At 37.2% G+C, this 7,877-nt stretch overlaps 1 pseudogene; it reads left to right on the top strand.

Moving 5' to 3' along the window:
- Positions 1-4,965: 4,965 nt before the first annotated feature.
- Positions 4,966-6,920, top strand: LOC127981520 (GTPase IMAP family member 8-like; annotated as a pseudogene).
- Positions 6,921-7,877: the final 957 nt, after the last annotated feature.

The following is a 7,877-nucleotide window of genomic DNA, read 5'->3' as shown; positions in this document are numbered from 1 at the left end:
TGCTTGTTTTATTTTTGTTGTTATTTTTCTTCATGATTATTTTACTTTCTTTTATGTAAAGCACTTTGAATTACCATTGTGTACGAAATGTGCTAAAAAATAAATAAACTTGCCTTGCCTTATATAGGCTGCCTTGCCTATGCAGGTCCAGTTTAGAGAAAATGCAAGCTCTGCAAAGTTCTTCCATGGCTGGACCAGAGGAAGCGAATAGGGAAGTTTCACTGTGTGCTGATTGAGGGTCTGGTAGTCCATGCATGGTCGTAAGCCACCGTTCTTTTTACCCACGAAGAAGAAGCTCAATGCCAAGATCGTATGAACTCCTGTTTGAAAGCCTCCTAGATGTATCTCTCCATGGTTTTGTGCTCCTGGATGTAGAGTGGATAGACACGACCCTTGGGGAGTATAGCACCAGGCAGCAGGTCGACCGTGCAGTCCCATGGTCAATGGGGAGGTAACTTGGTGGCTGCATGCTTACTAAAGATGTCCTGGAACAACAGGTAGTCAGATGGGATCTTGGGAGACTTTCGAAGAGAGTTGTATTAAACTAACTTTAAATTCTCAAGGAGTTTATAAGTTAAAAAAAAAGTTCTAAATGAACTTGTGTTAACAATATAATTAGAACTAACAATATAATTCGATTTTTTTAAATGAACAATTCCTGTATAAAATGGGACAGCAACCTTTATATCAGTGGTTCTCAACCTTTTTTCCAGCGGGCCGCACTATGGTCTAAGTGGCATATAATTTACATATTATGTCAGCAATACAAACCAACCTGATTTATAATATTATAGCCTAACTATTATGATATATAATCTATTACATTCATTGAAATAAACAATTCTACTCCCCATAAATAAAACACCTGATGCTGTCGGGAGCTGACCAATTTTGTGAGATTCAGCTTGAAAGGAGTAACACAAAGAAGTTGCGGTGGTAACGCCTGTGTTATACTTTCCGCATGAGCAATCCGGACACGTAAACGGCCAGCGCGGACGCAGACTTCTTCAATTTATACTTCTGAATGCGCAGGCTGATGGTCCGCTCTGCAGTTGCCCAGAATTATTGCACATCGCTGTCTTTATATTCTTTTATTGACTGATTGCACAGGTTCGAGTAGCAATGAGCTTCTTCACTCTGCCTGCACATGTGCAATTGTGTTTTTGAAGCCTACTGACCAGGCGCACCAGTCCGCGCGGTCGTCTGCTCAGAGCCTCTGCACACACTCTCCAATGACGATTTTTACATCACGCATACCTAATGGTCCATAGAGGACTCGCGGACGCAGAAAGTTTAACAGAGGGTTTAAGATGCAGGCTTGCATGACCTGACGCGCAACATTTCAGAAAATGTGCGTTCACAAATGTAGCCTATTTTGATCCAAATATGGAAAGCACTTTTGAATTTAATAATATGAGGTTCTCTCTTGAGATATTTTGCCACATTTCTTCAATTAAGGATTGTAACATAGTGCATGGTATTTCCATTTATCTGAACTTGTGAGTGAGTTGCGGGGCAAAAAAATAAAATAAATAAACGAAAATCCGGCACTTCTCCTTCAATACTGATACTGCAACTATTCACAGTTTGTACGTTCATTCGCTGGCATTTTCTGAATTTTTTTTTTTTGTCCTCCCTTAAAAACAAATTTGTCCATTCTGATGCGCAATTTTACCTTAAAAGGCAATTTACCTAATGGCTGTTGATTGCTATTTGAATTTAATTCTGCCAAAGTGCGCGCTTGTCTGTGTTCGTTAAATGCTTATGCCAGTGCTCATGTCTGAAAATAATATATGAAGAAGAAAAAAATCACAAAAACATTAGGATAAGCTTATATTTCATTAGTAGCATTTTTTTTTTTAATTGATGTAAACAAAATCATTTTACAAACTGATAAAGTTTTTTTTTTTTTATTCAGCATGTGGTGCAGGCCACATTTGAATTAACATCTGATCATGTTTTTCGTGTAAAAAAACAAAAAAACAGTGTTTTTCACATAATTCACCTATCTGTAATACCGCTGTTTTCACTGTCATAAAAACGGGCTGATGACTTCCTTGTTCTATAAAGTCCCTCCTTCAGAAATACGTAACGAGTTCTGATTGTGCCAGCGGTTCCTGTGTTGTGATTCGACACCAGCTTAGAGCAGGCTGTGCCCTCCTGGTAACGCGATTGGACTAGTTTTGAGAAGCAAGTGGGCAGGAGCATGTGCTGGAGATGTACTTCTAATCACAGGAGTGTTTTTACTGACGAGATGACCACGAAAATCGCATTTGTTTTTTTGCACAGCCCTAACATCTAGTTAACAAAGCTAAACAGCGTTGCCCTTTGTGTAATAAGTTACAGAAACTGTTAAACTTAAATAATAAAATACAACCATTAATCTCCCAGTCTCTACCAGTACAGCATCCCTGGGAAGCCCAAACAAAGATGATTGGACTCAGAGATGAAAATAACAGCGTTTCAATGACATGGTGACAAACACAAATGCAGCTCTTTCTCTTCTCCGTCGGAGCGCAACAAGACCACGCCCCTTTTTGTGAATTCATGTGAGCGGAGGTTAGTGAAAAACTGTTTTAGTGACGTCATTACTGCAGGAACTAGAGGGATGTTGTCCAAACTGGTCAAATACTCTAACAACAACATTACACACCAACTAAAGTTTAAAACATGGGATCACGAAGAACAGGACCTTAAATAATACAGTATAATTAATGCCAGGAGTCTTCACAGCAGTGAATAAATATATGGGTCAAAGTCGAAAAAGTGTTTAAGCATAAAAAAGTGTAATACTGCTTTAATCTGTTGTAGTCCCCCACCCTCCAAAAAATGCAAAAAGTTTTCTGTTTTATTTAATTGCAATTTTGTTTTTGTTTTTCTGAGCATTTTGCCCTGATTTACAGAAGACACCCAGTAAAATGTAATTCATTGTAACAAGCTTATCAGGTATATGTACAACAAAAATCTATATATGACATATTAAAAGATTAATTACTTTCATTCCAAATATTAATGAGTTGTAATTTTACATTTTTAACATTTGCCTCCTAGGTTTTGCCTATTTGTCAGTAAGAATTTTTTCACTAATTTAAAACACAATAAAATTTAGTATGCTCCATTATTCTTTTATATATATTAATATGTACACATCAGAATAAGCATGTTGTTTGAATTTTTGCATAAATATTGTGTTACACTGAATGACAATGTAACATTATTTCAACCAAATTTTGACATTTTATTCTCCAAAAACTTATTTGAAACCTTAAAAGTAGACATTTTACTTACATTTAATGTGCTTTCTATGGACACAAAATCACTTTTATACATTTCTTTTGATGTGGACATCTTAACGTCTTTGACCCAATACATTTGCATTAATTACTTGTGTGATTTAATGGTCTAGTGGTAAAATTTTGTCAAGCATTTCTGAAGTTCTGGGTTCCAATCCACCCTTCAATCGTTTTCTTCCCCGCCTCATTAATACCAAAGTTCATCACTGATTGTATATCAAGAGCAAGGACACGTTTGTGTGCATTTTGTTTTGTGCTTTTACCAGAACGAAGCACTCGATCGTCTGTGTGAAGACTGCATGATATGCACAAGCTCCAAGAGAGAACTGATAACAGCTGCAATGAGCACTCACCAAAACACATTCCAGTGACAGATCAGACAGGTGTTTCCTTCTTTTAGGTACATCTAACCGTGCCGGCCACATGATGTCACAAAAAGGGGTGGGGTCTCTTGCCTTGAAGAATGTGCTTGCTTTGCTTTCTGCGTGTGTGCGTTTTGGAGAGAGACGCTCAAAAAGAGAACTGTTCAACTTAATATAAGAAACAGATAAAATAATGATTTTAGTTGGTCTAAATTAAGTAGGTTAGGCACAAAATTTGCTTATGTGGGTTCCCTTAGACACGAGCGCGTGTTTGTATGTGCTTCATAACCGTGAAACCATTGTAATAGCCTGCACTGGCGCCTGTCATTACTAAGTTATGCTACTGCACACGCATGTGTGTATATATATAAAAAAATATAAATGTTATGTTTAGTCTATATATTGAATGAATATATGTTATTATGAATATAACTTATAAATTTGGCTGTAACAAATCAAGTATTTGTTAAAGTTGGTCCAACGTATTACTTTTATCTCAGTTTAGGTCAGCTGAAAAAACCCAAACGTAAATATGTAATACTAATATGGCTTGTTGTGAATACCTTTGTAGTTCTGTATGAATATGATATGACGGTCAAGTTCTCATGAACTGACTCCGAGCAGTTCTAGAAATCATGTTCATGACTCAGGAACATACTTTCCAGAAGGCCAACAATTCAATAGAAATGTGTTTTAATGGTCTTATGAAGTATTCTGATTTGTTGAGATCGTGAATTGGTGGGTTTTTGTTAAATGTGAACCAAAGTCATCACAATTAAAAGAACCAAAGACTTAAACTACTTAAAGGGTTAGTTCAGCAAAATATTAAAATTATGTCATTAATAACTCACCCTCATGTTGTTCCAAACCAGTGAGACCTCCGTTCATCTTCAGAACACAGTTTAAGATATTTTAGATTTAGTCCGAGAGCTCTGTCCCTCCATTGAAGCTGTGTGTACGGTCTACTGTCCATGTCCAGAAAGGTACGAAACATCATCACAGTAGTCCATGTGACATCAGAGGGTCAGTTAGAATTTGTTGAAGCATCGAAAATACATTTTGGTCCAAAAATAGCAAAAACTTCGACTTTATTCAGCTTTGTCTTCTCTTCCGTGTCTGTTGTGAGAGAGAGTTCAAAACAAAGCAGTTTGTGATATCCGGTTCGAGAACAAATCATACATATATATATATATATATATATATATATATATTTAGAATGAGTGTTTTGTTCTTTTCTTACTGTTGGCCTGTGGTTAAAAGAACAATAGCTTGACCTGATTCTGATCTTATTCCATACATTTAATTCAGAGATGTCAGAGATCTGCTACAGTCCAGATGATCCAGAGATCCGGATTCTTCTGATTGGCAGATATGGATCTGGCCAAAGCTCATCTGGGAACACCATACTGGGAGAAAAGAGGTTTAAAGTTAAGAAGCATGAAACTCAAATGTGTGAGGGTAAAACACAGATTGGAGAGAAGCAAGTGCATGTGATTAATTCTCCAGATCTTCTGGATCCAGAACTGTCTGATGAGAAGAAGGAGGAACTGAAAGAGCATGTTCAGCAGGTCTCAGTGCAGTTCTGCTCACCGTTCCTCTAGAGCAACCTGTGCAAAGTGAGGAAGAGATCCTGGAGTATATTAAAGATCTACTTGGTCCTGAAGTACAGAAATACATGATGGTCGTTTTCACTCGTGGAGATGAACTGGAGGATCTGGATGAACCACAGACCATTGAGGAATATCTACAAAGCAAAGATCATGAGGATCTCCTGCAACTGGTGAATGAATGTGGAGGAAAGTTTCACTGTTTCAATAACAAGAAGCATGTAGAAGGTCAAGTCGAACAATAAGTACAGAAAATTGAAGAAATGATGCTGAAGAACCGAGGGAAATATACCATGCAACAGATGAAAAGGAGTGGCAGCAAAAGAGGTCCACGTGTCAATTGTACGTTATGTATAAATATTAACATTGTTTATGATTTCAGTAATACAGACGTATGGTGATTTGTGTACATTAAATTAAATTCAAGTTTATTTGTATAGCGCTTTTCACATTACAAATCATTGCAAAGCAGCTTTACAGAAAATGTTTCTACATTATATTTAGGAGTAGGTTATTATTGGTGCAGTAAAAAATCATGCAGTTAGTTCATTTACATGTAAATTAGACTGTGAACACTATTAACTGCAATGATTATATGTTGCGGTTAAACTTGCAGCAAAATGTTGTAGTTTTGTATGTTGTTCCATCACTAGTTTGTGTCACTGCTCATATGGGACGAATCCCTGGAGTGTGTTTTATTACTGATTTGATTTGATTTGATCTGTAGTTTCAGGAGAGTCTCCAGCAAAAAGTCCAGATGAGATTCAACAGATTACTGAGACTGAGAGGAAAGACCAGATCAGGCTGGTTCTTCTGGGAAAAACTGGATGTGGGAAAAGTGCCACTGGAAAACACTATCATCGGCAGAAATGTGTTTGATTCTTCAGCAGCTTCAACCTCGCAGACCAAACAGTGTCAGTCAGAAACTACCGTGAGGATGGGTAAAGAAATATCAGTGATTGACACTCCTGGACTCTATGATACTGAGCTCAGTGAACCGCAGGTTCAAAGAGAAATAGTGAAGTGTGTAACATTCGCCTCTCCTGGACCTCATGGTTTTATTATCATCATTAGAGTGGGTCGATTCACTGAGGAGGAGAAAAATACAGTACAACATCTCAAAGAAGTGTTTGGAGAACAGATACTAAAATACACCATGATCCTCTTCACTTATAAAGATCAGTTAGAGAAGAAAAATGAAACCATTGAGCAGTATCTACAGAGAGGTGATCCAGCTCTTAAAGAACTTGTGCAGAGCTGTGGAAACCGATTCTTCTGCTGGTTTCCCACAGTTCAAAGATCTGATCAGGAAAATAGAGGCCATGATGAAAGAAAATGGAGGGACGCACTTTACTAGTGACATGTTTGATGAAACAGAGAAATGCATTCAGAAGATTCAGAAGCAGAAACTGGATGACAAAGTGAAACAGTACAAACAGCAGAACAAGCGGCTCACTAAAACAGAATGGAGGAAAATATACTGGCATTTAGTTGAGGAGTCACGACAGGAAGCAGAGCGATCATTTTCTGATATAAATCTGCACTTCCTGGGAAGCAGCCCGACATTGACCAGTGAGGAAGGAGCGAGTGCCACAAAAGAAGCTGAGCACAAAGCAACCGGTCTTTTTAGAGCAGTTATAGGTAACACTTTAGAATAAGGTTCCATTAGTTAACGTTAGTTAATGTATTAATTAACATGAACAAACAATGAATAATACATTTATTACTGTATTTATTCATCTTCGTTAATGTTAGTTAATGAAAATACAGTTATTCATTGTTAGTTCATGGTAATTCACAGTGCATTAACTAATGTTAACAAGCACAATTTTTGATTTAAATAATGCATTAGTAAATGTTGAAATTAACATGAACTAAGACTTATAAATGCTGTAGAAGGATTGTTCTTGCTTAGTTCATGTTAATTAATACATTAACTAACATTAACTAATGGAACCTTATTCTAAAGTGTTACCCAGTTATACTTGCATTCAGAGAGAGGATGTGTGTGATTCAGTGAAAAACCACAATGATCAGACACGAGTCGTTATCCAGCTCAATTCAATTCAAGTTTTGTTCTCATCTGACAGTGTCACCGCAGTCATATAAATGATATTGCTTAATATTAAGTGTCTTTTAAACCCCAAATCATCAAGCCAAAGGTCACAAACTCTGTCAGGTGACAGAAATGGGGGGAAACAAAATTTCGGCTCTGTCCTACTCGTGCTGAATCACAATTATTTCTTTTTTTTTAAATGGACGTTTACTCAAACTTCAGTATTTCGGCTCATGATGGTTGTAGCTCCTTGAAACTAAAACTGATCTTTAGAGCATGCGATCTGTTATGCGATCAATTTTACAATAAGTGGACTACTTGTGATGGACTGGGCCTTTGAGAAAAACTCTTATTATGGATCATAATTCTGATTCGGTTTAGTTTCTTAGAGAGATGAACATGTTGTAAGGGAAACAGGTCAATTTAGCTCAAAGGGAATGATTTAATAATTTAAAGGGAATTTGAACAGAATCACTGTTTCACGGCTGATCACTGAGACGCGCCTGCGGTTCAGTGAACGAGCCGTTTAACATCAAATCTGCGCTGGATACGAATATCC

Source organism: Carassius gibelio, chromosome A4 (genome assembly GCF_023724105.1).
Source record: "Carassius gibelio isolate Cgi1373 ecotype wild population from Czech Republic chromosome A4, carGib1.2-hapl.c, whole genome shotgun sequence".
NCBI lineage: Eukaryota > Metazoa > Chordata > Actinopteri > Cypriniformes > Cyprinidae > Carassius > Carassius gibelio.
Note: the sequence above shows the minus strand (reverse complement) of the source record. Positions and strands in the feature narration are given on the sequence as shown.